At 34.0% G+C, this 17,283-nt stretch overlaps 1 pseudogene; it reads left to right on the plus strand.

The window, feature by feature from the left end:
• Nucleotides 1–1,615: 1,615 nt before the first annotated feature.
• LOC149535482 (uncharacterized) lies at nucleotides 1,616–16,284 on the plus strand (annotated as a pseudogene).
• Nucleotides 16,285–17,283: the final 999 nt, after the last annotated feature.

The following is a 17,283-nucleotide window of genomic DNA, read 5'->3' on the forward strand; positions in this document are numbered from 1 at the left end:
ATATGAGGTAAGTTTATTAGGATCTTGTATGGTTCATGCAAAAATCTTATTATAGGTATTATATTTTTTAATAAGTTAATCTATGTTGTGTATAGGAAGCCCAGGAATCAAACTTGTTAGGTACTAAAAATGAAGAAGGCCAAGAGGAAAATAATGAATTATTTGGTGCACACAGTGATTCAATTATCATTCCTAACCCTCAACAAGAAACCATCCTTGAATTTCAGCAGTTGAGAAAGAAGAACAACAAGGAGGGTGCTCAAAGTAATGAACAATCATCACCCTTGATTCAACTAGTGCCATGGAGAAAGAGAACACAAAGGAATAGAATTGATAGAAACAAATGAACAAAAGAAATATTCAGTCAAATCTTGAAAATTTTTCATTTCTATTATAAACCTACTTCATGTATCATCATGTACTTGTTAAATGATACATCATAGTTGTGTTGTTTGATACATGTGGGTTCTGAACATGAGTTCAATTTTGAGATATGTACTATTTTTCTATGTCCTCTATATTATCATAATATTATAAATAAATACTAAATTAGGTGAACAAAATAGTGTGTGTTTATGATTTATTGTCTTGCTGGAATCAGTAATTGAAACAATGATTCCATCCTTTTCAATTTTTTTTAACTTCATAGATTCTAGTTTTTAGTGGTTGAAAACCCTAGTACAAATCTCATTCCACCAATATCTTGCAATATTATGTATTTTTTAATTCTTAGATGTGTGTCTAATGACTGAAAGTTCTATAAGTTTTAGTTGTGTAAGGATCTTATAAATGCTAATGCAGTGCAGACTAGTTTTAAAATGAGAAGTAGAAGTGTAAAGAGCATAAAATTTTTTAACAATTACAAGTAAATGGTACATTTGCATGCAGATTTGATGGATGAAAACTATAAATATTTTAATAGCATAAGAATATTTACAATTTATGACTTTGTATCCATTCAAATATGTTACAATTTTGTATCTTGGTATAGAGTTTTTTGTTGTAATTTTTTACAGATTACAACTCTATGCCCATTCAAACAAGAAGCATAGGTATTCATGTGCATGATATCTACTATTGCCCAAGTTATGGTGTCAGGTATTATCATTTCCATGATTTACAATCAAGAATGAAGAGTGAAAACCCTTGATTTCCATTGCAGTTTGAGGAAGATAGAATAGTATAATTAAAGATAACATTTTTTATTTTTCAAAATGAATTGATCTAAACTACTATTTTTCATAAAAAACACTCAACAAGTATTTCTCAATCATTATATATCTCATAACATATGATGAGACAAACTAAGAGAAATCTTGTTAAATAATTATTCCTGCCTTGGAAAATCTCTACATTATCTAAAGGCATATCCTACTATGGTTAAGAAGGTACCTTTATCAAGGAAAACGTGAGGTTTGAACTCTTGAATAGCTTTGATGATATAGTTATAAATTAAAGAAAATATTATAAGCAAAGTCGCATTATATTTGCATATCTTGGCCAAGGAATTGCAAGTATTGCTTGAACTAACTTAGGGTCGCTTTAACATTTAATTTAGTTTGCTTGAAGCTTAGCATCTTGTTGTAATCTGAGCTTCATAACTACTAAAGAGAGTATGAGGTGAAAAAACTCATGTTCTAGTGTGAAGAGAGGCCCCTGGACACCTAGTAAAGATCATCTTTTGAAAAACTGGATACAAACTAGCAAAGAAAGACACTGGAATTCTATAGCTGATAAAGCAGGTAGGACATACTTTTAAAGATAGAGCTTAAGCATCTATTGTTTTATGCTTTTCATTTTTGCAGGAAGAAAAAGTGTCACAACCTATTGAATTTCATAAGTTGGTTTATTAGACACCATAGTGCATACAAAAATTGCTCATAATTAAAAAAATTCAGTTCAAGCATACAAGACTTAGTGGTTTAATTTTGTTAAATAATGATTTGTTACGGATAATTATAGTTTCATATAGCTAGATTTTAAATAACTATTGACTTTGTTTAGGTTTGCAACAAAGTGGAAAGAAGGCTGAGGTGGATTAACCATCTCTACCCCGATGTCAAAAGAGGTCATATATCTGCTAATGAAGAAGAACTCATTATCAAACTTCATAAGTTGTTGGGAATCAGTATGAGGTTTCAATTTATTTACTTGGTTGCCATTGTCTATTCTTGTTCTACTGCTTTATATCATCAACTAAGCTGAAGGATAATTGTGTATGATTTCTAGACCTACTGAGTGTTCAATCATGGGTGAATATATGTAGGTGGTCGTTGATTGTGGGCAGAATGCCTGGGAAAACAAATAATGAAATAAGGAACTATTGGAATACACATTTGAGCAAGAAACTCAGTGAGAAAGATCCCAAATTCACCAAATTGGGAAATAGGCATCATGTTGGTGCAACTACACATCTAGAGCTCTTGTCTGATTAAATGGAACACATGTGCAGTGAACCAGAAAAACAAAGCACAATCATGGATAACATTATATCCACAAATGAGCTCATGGGTTCAGCAAAGTCCAAAGACTAGTCTGCATGCATTCTTAAAGATCATACTAGTTTTTCTTATGGAGAAATTGAGAGCTTTCTTGTTGAAACAGATTGTGACATACAATGGAATATTTCTCCCAACTAGAAAAGGGATAATTACATACAGTATAATGGATATGAGGAATTTCTAGAACAAGATGCTTCCATTAGTATGGTCAAAGTAACTGATCTGATTAGTAAGCTACATGCAACATACAGATACTATTCACATGTCTCAAATAGAGTGCTTCATTTCAACCTATTGATTATAAGATATTGATTATCAAAAAGACCAACTGAAGCATTTGTTTTTTACAAATGTCGAACCAGATGACTCTTTGCTAGTAAAAATTGTTGGAATATTAATTGCAAAAGGCCATTTGCCCTTGGAGCCAAATGCCCACCTACCATCCCTGACGACTTGCACAATAGTCATAAACAATGAATATGGTAGGTGAATTTTTGAAATCAGAAAAGAGATGGAAAAATATTTTTGGCAGAAGACAAAAGGAATGTTCTGTTCCATTTGACTAGGACAAGCAGTTGAAGTTGAAGAGATTAGAAGTTGTAGAGAGGAGAGAAGTGATCAATAGACCCAGTCATCAAAGTGTAGAAACAGAAGGAAGTTCATTTTGTGCCTGTAGATGCATGTGTTTCTTCTCTAGTCATTCTATAAATTTATTGTTTGTTGAGTTCGTCCTGTTGAAGTAGTTATTGCTCCAGGCATTATTGTATGCAGCCATTAGAGTTGCAAGTTTAAAGTTTTTGAAGTTTGAAGTTTTAAAGTTTTAGGGTTATTTTAAAGTTTTCTAGTTGAAGCCAAATGCTCCCAGATTTTGTAATGATTTAATCAAAGTTGAATAGAAAGCAAGTAGGCATATTTGAATCCATTGTTCTTCTTCTTATTCATTACATTTGTGAAGTTTATTGTTGAATATTTTAAGCCTTGCGTTCTCTAGTTTTAATGGTGGTAACATTCATGTTGGAAGTTTGTCACTCGGTTTGGTCTTTATTTGAGTTTTAACTTTATACTTATTGTCAAGTTCACTCGGCATCTACTTCTATCGAGCTCCACCCTGTAGTGGTGATTGAGCTCACTCAACATCCATTGGTGCTGAGTTTCCCTTCACCTAGTGAGCTCATTCGACATCCATTGGTGTCGAGTTGCTTCACCTACTAAGCTCACTCAAAATCTATTGGTGTCGAGTTGTTCTTCATTTGTCGAGCTCACTCAACACTCTCCTACCAGTCAATAATAGTTTGTGCCAAGTGAAAAATTATTAAAAGTTGTGAATTTATTTTAATACTTCTCACATGGTATCAGTACTTTGAGGCCCCACATCCAAAGTGAGTTAGGGAAATTTTTTCTTGGGATATTTGATATGGCAGGAGATGTAGGAAAGATATGGCAGGAACCACCACCCTTAAATGGACAAAATTATGATACATGGGCAAAGAAAATGAAGACCGTAATGGTTGCAAATTATTTATGAGATTTTGTGGTTAATGGGTTCAATGATGTGACAGACCCAACTTAGTATGCTGCTCTCACAAATGTACAGAAGACTTAGTTGAAGGAGTCAAGGAGAAAGGATGCAAAGGGATTAAGTCTGATTGAGGCAGCAATGACAGAAACTATTTTTTCCAAAATTGTAGCAGCAAATTATGTAAAGGAAGCATGGGATATCCTTGAGACAAACTTCAAGGGGACTGATAAATTCTGTACAGTAAAGCTATAGAATATAAGGAGGGAGTTTGAGAACCTTCAGATGAAGGAAAATGAATCAGTTGCAAATTTATGTTCAAGGACCTCTAATGTAATTAACCAACTGAAGTCGAATGGAGAAGACTATGAAGAGCAAAGGATAATGGAGAAGATATTGAGGAGTTTACCTCATAAATATGACAATTTGGTCATGACCATAGAAGAGGCAAAAGACCTCACTATTTTGACAATGGATGAGTTGATGGGTATTCTTCAAACCCATGAGCATAGGATCAACAGATCTACATCTTCTTCTTCCCAAGAGCAAGCATTCAAGGCTCAGTCAAATCCAAGAGGAATGGGGAGAGGAAGAAATGGCTCAAGTAGAAACTCCAGAGGCAGAGGTTGAGGTAATGGAGGACAAAGAAATGCTGTAGCAAAAATTTTAGGAAGAGCATTATGCAAGTGAATGCTAGAAGAAGCAAAATGATCAGTCAAGACAAGCAAATGTGGCAGATGTGAACATAGGAAGTGGAAACAATGCCACTGCCTTCATCATAAGTAATGTTGGTGAAGAAGGAAGTCTTGAGGTTTGGTACCTTGATAGTGGATGTAGCAACCACACAAGTGGTAATGAAACCTTGTTTTCATTTATTGACAAGAGTTTCAAATCTGAGATTAAAATGGGTAACAATGGAACCCTACTAGTTGTGGGCAAAGGATCTATTATGGTCCGCACCAAGCAAGGTGAGAAGAAGGAAATACAAAATGTGTATTTTTCCCCTAGTATGAAGCACAATTTGATGAGCATTGGTCAGCTCATTCAAAATGGATACAAAGTGTTGATGGAGAATGACACATGTGTCATTCATGAAAAGGATGGGAGTAAGAACATGCAGTAGTTCAAATGAAAAAGAACAAAATTTTTCTCTTGAGGATAGAGACATGTTTCTCATCTCAAGTTTATGTTGCACCTCACACAAAATCAGCTCTAAGAAGTGTGATTGAAGACCCTTCACGGATATGGCACCTCAGGTATGGTCATCTTGGCTATGCTGGTTTAAATTTGTTGTGAAATAAAAGAATGGTAGAAAGTTTGCCATGAATAGGAAATTCATGTGACAAGTGTGAGGCTTGTATTTTGGGTAAGCAACATAGGCTTCCCTTTAATTCTAGAAATTCTAGGAGGGCTAGATATCCATTAGAGTTAGTGCATACTGACCTAGTCGGTCTTATGCAAGTTACTTCCATTGGGGGGAGTACTTATTTAATGAAATTTATTGATGATTTAAGTTGTAGGACATGGGTTTATTTTTTGAAGTCTAAATCTAAAGCATTTGATAAGTTTCTTGACTTTAAAGCCTAGGCTGAAAGAGAATGTGGACATTATATCAAGGTCCTAAGATCAGATAGAGGAGGGGAGTATACCTCCAATTTTTTTGTAAATTTTTGCAAGAAACATGGCATAAACAAAGAGCTCATAGCCAGCTATACACCATAGCAGAATGGAGTGGCTGGAAGAAAGAATAGGACCATTGTTGAAATAGAAAGGAGCATGATGAAAGAGAAAGGTCTCCCAACTAAATTTTGGGGAGAGGCTATGGCAAAAACATTTTACCTAATTAATAGGTTTCCTACAAAGATAGTCCATGATAGAATTCTAATGGAAGCATGGTCCCGAGGAAGATGGATAGTTGAACACCTAAGGGTGTTTGGATGTGTTGCATATGCACATGTGCCTAAAGAGCAAAGGAAAAAATTGGATGACAAAGGTGTGAAGTGCATCTTCACAGGGTATAGCTCAGAATCAAAGGCATATAGATTGTATGACCCATCGAACAACAAGATGATTCTCTCAAGAGATGTGGAATTTCTTGAAAATTAGTCATGGTATGGACAAATTCATGAGTCACTAAGCACTTTTAGTAAAGTGCCAATTATGAGTGAAGAGGAAGCTGATGAACATCAAGAAGAAGGAGCAGATAGAAGAAAAGAAAAGTAGCCTTAATCATTGCCAAGCTCCTCTAGGGATGACCGAGTGTCAATGCCAAGTAACAGTGTAGACCAAGCTAGTCAACAAAGCAACAGCAGTGAAGATTCTGATCCCACACTCTCCTTCCTATTGCAAAGAAAGACCAAAAGTCTTAGGGAGATATACCAAGACACTAATACATTTGGCATCGATTTGCGATGGCTAAGTGTCACAATTGTGATGGCAATGTGTCACCACTATGATGGTAGTAGACATCATTATTTTTTAGTCATAAATTATGACATATATCCTCAACTGTCATAATTTCAACGCCCCTCCGTCGCAATTTTTCCATTCTAATCTGGCACGACTCTCATCGCAATGCATGCGACCTTTGTCATAATTCTGATGTCCTCCCCATGCATTACGATGGGGTGGCATCGACATCTAGCCATGGAATCGCTGTGGCGGCATCCTTCCAGTTCTTCCACGAGTGTCACAATTGGGACGTCCATGGAAAATTGTGACGAGGACATGACGGTGTCAGTGGCGCGATAGCTGTGGTGTCGACGTCGCTAACTGTCGTAATTTTTCCAATGGCGTCACAATTATGACGCAAGTGCAGGAATTGTGATGGTGTCACTATGCATGCGACACACGTTTCATCACAATGGTTGTGCAAACGTCGCAATTGCAACGTCCGCGGCTAGCACTTTGGCAGGGCCGTTGTGGCGGCGACGCCAACTGCCATCGCCACCACAGTGACCCCGCCGTAAGCATGATGCATCATGATCTACTGATGATCTGGATTTACTGCATGATTGGCTAGAACTTGTGTTCTTTTCTAGATTTTCTGAAATGAAATTGACATTTGCAAATTTTGTACCTATTGGGATATCTTGTTTACACCTGCAACACTAAAAGAGATTGCTGTCGTTTGGAAAGAATGCATGTTTTGTGTCACTTGGGGGGCATATGAATCTTGTAAGTGGTTTTCCTTTGGATATCCAATGTTCAATAATACCCTCTTCTTTAGTTTAGAGCCATTATATTGAGATTCAGACCCACTTGCTGTTTGAATGCTAGTTTTCTTATCTCATATATAGAATAGCATGTAAGCTTTCTGGGAAAGCACACTTTTCTCACTGACTGAATAGACCTAGAGTACAAAATTTCATAAGAATAACTTCAATCATTCTAAGCAAATTCAGTATAATTAGTGTTACCATATGAAGAAAAGGTTCTAAATAAAATTGTAGTTCTTTTGTGTATCCTATTATACACAAACTATAATGATCTTACTCCACAAAATTAAACATGTCTTCACAACTGTAGCAAATGTATACCTGATTATCATCTAAAGCATACCATATGCATGTGGATGAACGAATAAAGTAGAAATAATGACCAGAATGTGTGCTCTAGCCATCATGAACAAGAACACCATAAAGAGTGCTCTTAAAATTGCCCTCCTGTGATTGATCAATAGACAGAGAAACTAGAATATCATTCAAATGTGCAATATTAATTAAAAAACTAGTAGGTATTTCAAAAACTATATTATTAGATTCCACTAAAAATGTGATCCACTGGCAAATAATATTGTAAGGGCTACTTACATGTGAACTGCTAACAAATGGTTTGAGATCCAACGTACAACCAAAGTCTACTTTTTTGTCAATTTTTCCTCCAGATCCAACTACACTGAAGTGCTTGAGATAAATTGCAAGAACATGTGGTGCTTTATCAATTTTGAGTTGTTCTAGAGCCTTCACTTTTACTTTGCATCGTTCACATTGTTATCTTTTGACACCCCCATCTAACTGCTCCACTTCCGTGTAATGGGATAATGCTTTCAATAAGGAATCTGCTTGAATGATTTCTAGGCTCAAATCTAAGAAAGGATCAAATTTATTTGAGAAATAAGAACATTGTGTGCACTTCATCTACAAGCTAGATTAAAGCAATTGTTAATGAATAAAATACTTTTCTAAGACTATAACCTAGAGTTCCCAGCATAAAAATAATTTTGAAAGGTTGAAGTGACTCAAAAAAGAAAAAATAATGACCAAAATGTGTGCTCCCACCATCATGAACAAGAACACCATAATCAATCATTTTCTAACATCTTTTTACCCATTGTGTACCCATTGCACATCAATGTAGTATTGCTAGTTTTTTATTCATGTTATGCATGGAAAAAGCATATAGTAAGGGTCACATCAAAGTTTTCATTGGTAAGGAGAAACCCAACAAATTACCCACCATATTACATGGGCCTAAGGAAAGCTTTATGCTTGACCAAAGCCAAGGCACCTGCAACTAAAAGTCAAGATGATTGAACTGGAGTGAACAATGACTTTACAGAAAACACTTTGAAAACTTGTTAAGAAAATCTATCAACTTGCAATAAGATTGTATTAAAACTAGAATTATATAGATCCATATTATTAAAACTTAAAATACCTATCACTATTAGGTGTCCAAAAAAGCACACGCCGGACACCTCTTGGAATGTTTAGGGCCTCCATAACCTTTGCTACAAGAAGAAAGAAATCCAAATAATATTAAATCTTTGCTGAAACTCCAATTCACAAGGATGTATAGTTATGTTCTAATAATATAATACTAACAGTAAAAAACACAAAGCTAAAATGGATATGTCGCTAGTTTTTCTCCATTCATTCATAAAACAAGCTTGATACTAAAATCTAAGTGTTTTCTCTTTAAATTATATCATGCTGATCACAAATACTAATCACAGATTAGTTATCCAAAAGGGTGCAATATTATATCAGACAAAGATCAAATAAATATCCAACGTCTTTACAAACCAAACAGAATCAATCATATCACATTACAATAAGACAGATATCAAATACAGTGAATAACTTCATACCAGTATGGTACATATCACTTTTACATTATGATGTATCTGTAATAGTGATTACTTGGTCTTGCAAATTGCTCTACAAAAATTCTAATGATACTTATTGCAGATCAGTAATCAACATTAGATCATCATGGTCTATGACATTAGGTCATTTTTCTCAAGTTGAATCAATATCATCAACTTCAAGAGCACCCACACAGCCACTAAGAAGTTCTACTCATAGAAGAAATTTGTAAAATATTAATTGTAATTGCAATTTTGTATCATATAACACCATGATTGTATTAAGCTTCTTTATTGTTTGTGAATGAATGACAAACCACTTAGTTTTATAAAGTTACAAGTTTCTTAATTAGTAACTAAGGAATAAATAATGAATTCATTAGTGATGTCACAGTCACCTTACTACTAATGAAAAGTAGCTCTTCTCCATTTTCACTCTTCCATGAGGTCACTTGTCCACCATACAGCAATACCTACACAAATATAACATTAATAATTTATAAATATGACCTAAAAGAGAATTGATAAATTGAAAATGACATTAGAACCACAACTCAGATTAATCCATTAATTTCTGTTGACACAATGTTAAAATCAAGGGATAGAGAAAATAAAAAGGAAATAGGAAGTAGATCTAATGAGCCATATTAAATATAAGATCAATGTTACATTAAACCATCCTATGCTCTTAAACTAGTATTCATAACCAGCAACAAATGACACAAAACCAAGTATATGCATGTATGTAAGTATTAATTGTTTTTTCTCAATTTCGCTCTTTCATGAAGCCAGTTGCCTGTCATACAGAAAAAAGATACACAAATTCCACATATAACCATATAATCAATGAAATGATTAAATATTTTAAATTTCAGAACCCTGTACCGTGAGCAACTCATGAATAACCTGTTTGCGAGAATCACTGACATGAATGAAGCAAGAAGACTAAAAAGAAATAAAGCTATCATAATATTGTTTTAGGTATGGCTCCAAAGAACCCTACAATATGCCCTATATGCCCTATGAATGATATCAGCAACAATTGACAATAAATCAGGAATATAAACATATAGAAATATTGATAAACTATATTATTCCTGCCAGTCCCAAAAAAATTGATGATCGTGCTGATGGACTACCATCTTGCAGTAAAGATAAATTGGATCAAGCTGTCAATGTCTTAAGCTTTGGTGGAAAGAATTTTAGTGGGTTATGTTTCTTCGCTGACAAAAATGATCTAAGCTTGTTAAATTTCTTCAAAGATCATAATAAAATATTTTGAAGTAGGAATAATCAGTATACTATGTAGTGTAGGTAACATTGATGTGCCTAGAAGCCTTTTGTTTTTAGCATAAATAGATTTAACATAAACTATTAGTCTATTAATGAGGAATGCAGACCTAATTGGACTTGTTACAATCCTAAAAACTAGAACCAATTATTTTTTCCTTTACTCACAAGGTTATAAAAACTACCATAACCAAAGTCCAAAAAATCCAAAATCCAAAAAGGCGTGAATTGGAGAGAAAACTCAAAAGCTTGATAGAAAGAACTTAAAACAATAGATCGTTCTAAATCTCAGTACAACCTCAACGATGAACACAATTCAAGAACAAAACTTATTTATTGACCAAAAGAATACCTTAGAGCTTCTCTTAGATTGAGATTCTTGTGTAGATTTACTATTATTTGAACCAGACATTGATGTCCAGGCATGGTTCAGCATAACTTGAATTTCTAAGCCTAACTTTCTAACCTCTAAAAATGGAAGTTCAAATGTGAATCCCAAAAAATTGGTTGAATAATTGACCTGCAATAAAAGAAAGTGAGAAAAATTCATATACGTATTCTATTAAATGTTTGAAGACATGAGATTTCTACATTCCATCAGGTAAAAATTGAAAGAGCTTCTAGCAGTAACTCTGTAGACATTTTTCAATCTAACTAAATCAAATTAAAAAAAAAATTATGTTAAAACACTATACAATTAGAAGTTACAGACTGCACAACATTTTTGTAGTAATAGAATCTCGACAAAAACGTAAACCATATCTAATACAATGCAATTACATACCTGGGTCTTCCCAGACAACTAAGTGGTTGGTTATGACTAAAAATCTGAAGTACAGGATCAAACATTGTTGGATAGAAAGGCTTCCCAACTTCAAGCTATCCAATCTCATGTTCATTTTTTTCTAGGACTGAATCCCTAGGTTTCTCCTCCTGAAACTCATCCAAGAATTGAACAAATGCCTCAACTGTCAGATAGCCAACCTATTGGGGGAAACAAAAGCTTTCAGGGTGAAACCAATCATGTTTGTTGAAAAACATTTTAGCACTTCACAAATAGTAAGGACATGATTTCTACTCAATATAAATATCATAGAAAATACTATCATATGCTTACTAGGTTTTATGAGCAATAGAAAATCCTCATTTCTACTAAGCATGCCCGAGTGACAAACCTGTATTAGACTAGTAATGATCTCTAGGATATCAGTAGATCACTACAAATTACTCACCTAAAGGTAGATGCTTGTCTCAAATTAGCTCTTTAGAGCATATTCATTAAAAATCGAGGCCAAGGAAGCGATTGTTACCTACAATGTTTCCAAATAGATAATGATGGTATCGTAAGAAATTAGAGTTACGATAAAATAATAATCTTGCAGTTGTTTATGCAAGCTGAAAGACAGTTAGATAAAATAATTAGTTGTCTTAGAAAATCCTGGAGTGAAAACAAATAACTATATAATTTTGGATTTTTTAAAATTAGAATACTAACGATATTTTTATCATACTATCATCATTATAATCTACTAGAAATAGAAAATTGTTCATGTTCAAACCTATCAATAAATGCTTAAATGCAACACCTTTTCCTATAGAATAATTCATCTACTCTAATTTTAAAAACTTATAGAAATTATATTTCAGAATTTTGTTAGGCAAAACACGTAGATAGATATGACATTATTCTCATACTCAAATTACACACCCAGTGATAGGATAACATATATTAATTCAATGAAACTAATTTTAAGAAGGGTTCAGTAATCTAGATGCATATTTCACATGTGAGCAGTGGTACTTTGCAACAATCATGAGATAATGTAGTTCAGATTTTGGTGAGAATGTTGAAATGTGATAAATAAACTTTAAGTTTCATCTAGAGTTACTTGTTAGTGAATGTACATGTAAGTTCATAAGGATCATTGTGATGAAACTAAGTTACAATCATGATTCCAAGAACAACCTGTCAAATAATAAACAAGTCAAAATATGAATTTTATTAAATTTTAAAAGTTTAGAGATTAGAGATTGGATCTGTGAAATTTTAAAAGGTTATTGTTTCAAGTGGTTCATTTACAAATCTTGTTTCATTTGAGATGGTTAACAAATTGAATCTACCAATAATAGCACATGTTAGGCCTTACAAAGCACAAGGATTGGATGTTTCATGTTGTGTTGATGTGAAGGAGCAAGCTTATGTTCCCTTCACCATTGGATCATATAATGATGTTGTACTGTGTGACATTATACCTTTGAGTGGTTGTCATATAATTTTAGGAAGGGCTTGGAAAGTTGAGAAGATATCCCTACATGATGGTAGAAAGAACACCTACACTTTCACAAATAATGAAGAGAAGATGATATTAACACCATTGGAGGAGCACAAGACAACTTGGAAGGTGTCAACGAGCATTGGCATCTTTGAGAGGGAAATGGTCCTAAGAAAAGAGGAACATGGTGAAGCAATGGAAGATGTTTTGATAAAAAAGGATGATGCTTTGAAGCAAACAGCTAATGAGAATGAGGTTGAGGAAAGGAACCTAGAAAAGGATGATATGAAGACAAGTTGTCCATTTGAAGGACAAATAACAAATGAGCAGCAATCAAGTGTTGAAGAGCAAGGAGAACCTAACACCAAAAAGGTTCAAAAGGTTGTAGCAAAGGTAAAGAGAAAGGATGCTGATGAAGACAGAAAATGATCAGGTCTTGAAGGGCTTGAGGGAAAGGAGATAATCGGAAGAAAGATGAAAAGTACAAATGCTGATGTAAATAGCAAAGAAACAAGGCTTGGAGAAGCAGATATGATATTGATTGGTTCTATATGGTGTCCATTGAAAGTAGGACAAAGAAAATTCACAAAGACAATGATGACTGAATTGGATAGAACAGCCACCAACCAGGATTTGGTATACCAAGGTAAATGAAAAGGGTGTGAAGACATGTTGTAGACAGTAGTAGAGGTCTCAAGGTGCAAAGAGACTAAGGATGAGAAGACAATGGATATGAAGAGCCAAGGGAAGGCTAAACAAGGTGATTATATTCCAAGCATGGAGAAGTATGAAAATATGAGTTATTTTGGTTTGTTATTCTAATTTTGTTGCAGGCATATGAGAATATGATGGAGATTCCTAGTGTGGGGAAGATAGCAATAATTGGTAAGAGTTATGTTCTAGAAGGAGCTTGTTATTGCTTCTTGTTTCTACCTATTGTTAGTATCTTATTGAGCTTCACTTTATTTCGAGAATAGTTTAATATTCTCTACTAAACATGGCCAACCATGTGAAGGTGGAAGCTCATTTGGCCCCACCCCCCTCCCCCTAACATCACTCTACATTCCCCGTTAACATCTAACATTCATTCATTCTTTCAGCCATTAATAAAATGTAACATTCAATCAATATCACATGATAACATTCAATCAATATCACATGATAACATTCATTAACACATTAGATTTATTAACATGCAACATTCATCAATATTCTACATTAACACATAATTCATGAACATTCATTAGCACATAATTAAATTCATTGAGACATAAAATTCAGTCATTATCAATTAAGGTATGTAGATGACAATCATTTCTTTTTTTCCTTTCTATTTCTTTTTTCTATGTAAGCTCTAAGAGGAGCTTCAGTGTCATCATCAATTCCCCCCTCATTAGTTGTTCTATTCTCTGTTCTTGATGATCTCAAATTCCTATGCTGTTGCAAAGGGGGGTCCTCTGCAATAACAAATAAAAGAGTTAAATTAAAAATAATTTATTATAATTGTTACACGTATTTAATTATTTTAAATAACATAACTATGGCACTCTTTACCTGATCTGACCACATCATTTTGTCTGGACTCAACGTCAATCCAAAATGTTACGTTAATCCAAACACCAATTGTAATTACATATAAAAAATTTAATAGCAAATGGACACCTCCACCACTGGAATGCACATCATGCGAACCTTCGGCATCCATGGATTGTGTAGAAGGATTGTTAGGCTGCATTCCAACATCCTACGCATTGTTATCATTGCTTGCTTAAAACATATATATTCACTTTATATTGGAACTTAACATCAAATAGACTAATTGGTAAAGTATTCAATTTGAAATAATTTTCATTTAGCTTATTTACCTATGGCTCAGATGCATCATTATTAGAACCTTCCACACTGATTTCAGCTCGTAGCGATTCAGCCATGGTTCTATAGCCTTGTTGGAAGCCAATTCTCTTATCCTCTTCTGTGAGGCATCTCTTGAACTTTGAGCCCTACATTTTTGTGTGGTATGGTGAATTTTACTTGCATTGTTTCATCAACCAATGGAGGATAGTTAAAATATCAAAAGGAAATGGTAAATAGTTAGCAGGGTTTCCAACCCTTGTTACACCTTATTTTGGTCATGTTGGAGTTGTTCTAAACTATCTTTGGTCTTTGGGAGTCCTAGAGGATCAAATTTCACTCCATCACGATTGCAATTATTTCTATTCTTAAAAAAATTAAAACTTTAAAGTTTAATGTAATGGGCAGTGCTAAAAACATTTAATACTCAACTTGTATTTTGCTTTTGTTAGCAACGTGAAGTCTACCTAACAATCAACAGCAAATCATCTATATCCATCACAATATAATAGGATCTTGAGCAGTTTTGATGGAGCAATCTACTATATAAATGTTGCGTGTTTGTATGCTTTGCTTGTACCAACATATTTTCTCCAAATTCTTAAGTTGGGTAAGAGTTAGTTCAACTCTTTGGAAATAAAAATGGCTACAAGTGCTGCTACATTCCCTCATTCTTTCAATCATTGCCTTTATTCTCAACTATTGGAGGAAAATTCAGTCTCAACCATGGCCTCCATTTGTGAGATTTCTCCATATGAGGATTTTGTGAACAAAGAGAAAAGTAAAATATTAGTGATTGGAGCCACTGGTTATATTGGTCGCTTTGTTGCTCTTGCAGCTGTAAATGTAGGCCATTCTACCTATGCTCTCATTAGACCCATCACTACCCATGATTTTGCCAAAGAAAAGTGCCTCCATGAATTGAAAGATTCTGGTGTTAACATTGTCTATGTATGTCACTAGCTCTGTTTATAACTAAGATTTTGTGGTAGATATGTATGGCACAGTTGTAAAGTGTGTGTACTTGTTTAAAATATTGATTTTACAGGCTGTAGATTGTTTTGATTGGTCATATAGGTTTAGAATATATGATTAAGCTTTGCTTGTTTGTTCATGGTAACTACTATTGCAGCTATTTGCTAAATTGTTAGATAGCGGTCATCTCATAAATAATCATGTTTGACTGTCTTGTTGTATAGTTGGGTATTTAGAAATTATGTTAAGAAGGGGTGTTTGGTCAGTGATCTCCTTATTAATGAGTCTAATTTGGTTGGGATCATGAGCTATATTATAGTCATAAAAATTTGTGTTGTAATGGGTTTTGTTAATGTCTACATGTTCTGTAATGGGTCTTATTAATGTGCATGTATATTATAATGGATGTTCTATAAAGAGATTTAAGTGATCATAATTCAATGGTAAAGGCCATGCAAGGCATTGGTATTGTTATTTCAATTGTGGGCAGTGGTCAACTTACAGATCAGCTTAAGATTGTAGACGCCATTAAAGAAATTGGCACTATTAAGGTCAGAACATAGGACCCTAACATTATTACCATGAATGCTTGTTAATTGTAATAGACTTAAGAATTGTTGAACTTTGATGCAGAGGTTTCTTCCTTTGAAATTTAGGCATGATATAGATAGAGCCTATCCAGTAGAACCAGGGCTAAGCTTTTACAAAGAAAAGAGAGTTGTTAGGAGGGCAATTGAGGCATCCAACATTCCATACACTTGCATCTGCTGCAATTCTATTGCTGGCTAGCCTTACTTTTATCATACCCATCCCTGTGAGCTTGCTCCTCCCCAAGATCAGTTTGAAATCTATGGAGATGGAAACATCAAGGGTGAGATTTTAAATAATGTCATATTAGTAAATGAAGGAATCTTCACTAATCTAGATTGCAAAGTCTGACTTTAATTGTTGAATTGTTTATATTGAATATGAAAATCCACTACTGTTATTATATTCTATTGACCTATTTATAATTGATGAGCTAAATAAGGGAGTCCTAGAATTTACCATCACATTATATAAAAAATTTGATACAATTTTTCATTTACTAATACTTACAACTCTTGCTTGAAGTTTTGAAAAACCACCAGAGCCGACCTTGTGTGTCCCATGCTTTTCTAGTCTTGCCTTTGTTGCCTTTGATGTGTCAGGCAATCTATGAAAAGTTTGAAATATGTTAGATAGTATAAATATAAAGGTTAATTAGTACATAATTAGATTCTCAACAGTATCACATACCTTTCTATACTCTCCACTAGTGTAATATTATTTTTCTTGTTAGCTTTATACTTTCCATCCAAAATTAGAGCCTGCCACTCAACCTCAGGAACATAGGGCGGACGCTCATACCTGGGGTTATCTCGTAAATTTTTTTTGTTTTGGTCCCTAATATATTTCAAACATAAACCAGCTTTTTCAAGGATCTTATTTCTCTCAAATGCATGAGGTCCAAAGAGTTGGGTCATGCTCTCTATAAGATCATCCTTCAACAATTTGCGTTGGTTATTCCACCTTTTAACTAAAAAAAAACATGTTAGCCTCATAAATGAAGTGAAGCTACCTTTAATATAGTTCAAGAAATGGATAAAAAGTAAAACTATTATAGCAATGATATAATATCAAAATAGTGGTTTGGAGTTTTAGTTAGGATATGATGTTCCACCAGGTACGCATGGTGGGCCCAAATATTGGCAAACACATCACCAAGTTTTCTTCAAAAAAGATCATTCCCTACAAAACAATCATGGG

Source organism: Cupressus sempervirens, chromosome 10 (genome assembly GCF_028749045.1).
Source record: "Cupressus sempervirens isolate cs-2001-9-10 chromosome 10, ASM2874904v1, whole genome shotgun sequence".
Taxonomy (NCBI): Eukaryota; Viridiplantae; Streptophyta; class Pinopsida; order Cupressales; family Cupressaceae; genus Cupressus; species Cupressus sempervirens.